Here is a 1,133-nt window from a genome sequence, read left to right as displayed (position 1 = left end):
AGTTAGAGCTTGGTTTAAAGCAGGGAATACCAGAAAGAAGTGTATTTGTGCTTTATTGACATGCAAAGGCTTTTGATTGTATGGATCATGACAAACTCTGGACAACATTGTGAAGAATGGGTATTCCAAACCATCTGAATGTGCTCATGAAGAATCTGTAACCTAGACCAAGAAACAGTGGTTCAAAAGAACAAGGGATATTGAATGGTTTAAAATCAGGAAAGGTGTGCATCAGGGTTGTATCCTTTCACCATACTTATTCAATCTGATGCTGAGCAAATAATCCAAAAAACTGAATTATATGAAGAGTGTAGCATCAGGATTGGAGGAAGATTCATTAACAACCTGTGATATTCAGATGATACAACCTTACGTGCTGAAAGTGAAGAGAACTTAAAATACTTACTAATGAAGATCTTCCAGTTTCCTGGAAGGAGATCAGCACAACCTGGGCCTGGGTTAAAAGTTTCAAATCTACCTCTGGCCATAAAACTATGTTATAAACTAGCAATTTTGTCATGAAAGATGAATGCGATGGGTTTTATGATCCCTCAACTATAAAGGGTCAGATTTTTTCTGTCTTTGCAATCTCTTTAGTGGATTGGTGTGACGCATGGGGTTCTGGTTTGATGCTTATTTAATCATAAACTTTTCTTTTTCTTCTGCTTTTGTGGAGAAGTGTTCTGGGTTGGAATCAATTTTGTTTTTATTATACTTCCCAATAACTCAGTGGACCAACCAGACTGCTGAACAGTTTCCAAGTTAAGGGACTGTTTCATCTTCCACATGGATAATCTAATTCACTCAGTCTAGGCCTCTGGTTGAATACAGTTTGGACAGGCCAGCATCATGCATTCCAAACAGTGCTACAGAGTCCTAGGGTTCACGGTACACGACAGATGGTATGACTACATGTTTTATCTTTAACTACGGAGTCTCCTGTAGGAGGTAATAAAAGCTACTAACAGAAAGGTTAGCAGTTCAAATCCCCCCTGAGACTCCACTGAAGAAAGAGCTGGTGATTTGCTTCTGAAGGATCACAGCTTTGAAAACCCTGTGTGTGATCACACATGAAATTTATCATGAGTCAGATTCAACTTGGTAGTAACTGGTTTAGTTTCTGGTTTCTGGTT

Source organism: Chrysochloris asiatica, unplaced genomic scaffold (assembly GCF_000296735.1).
Source record: "Chrysochloris asiatica unplaced genomic scaffold, ChrAsi1.0 scaffold00001, whole genome shotgun sequence".
NCBI lineage: Eukaryota > Metazoa > Chordata > Mammalia > Afrosoricida > Chrysochloridae > Chrysochloris > Chrysochloris asiatica.
This window is presented reverse-complemented; position numbering follows the sequence as displayed.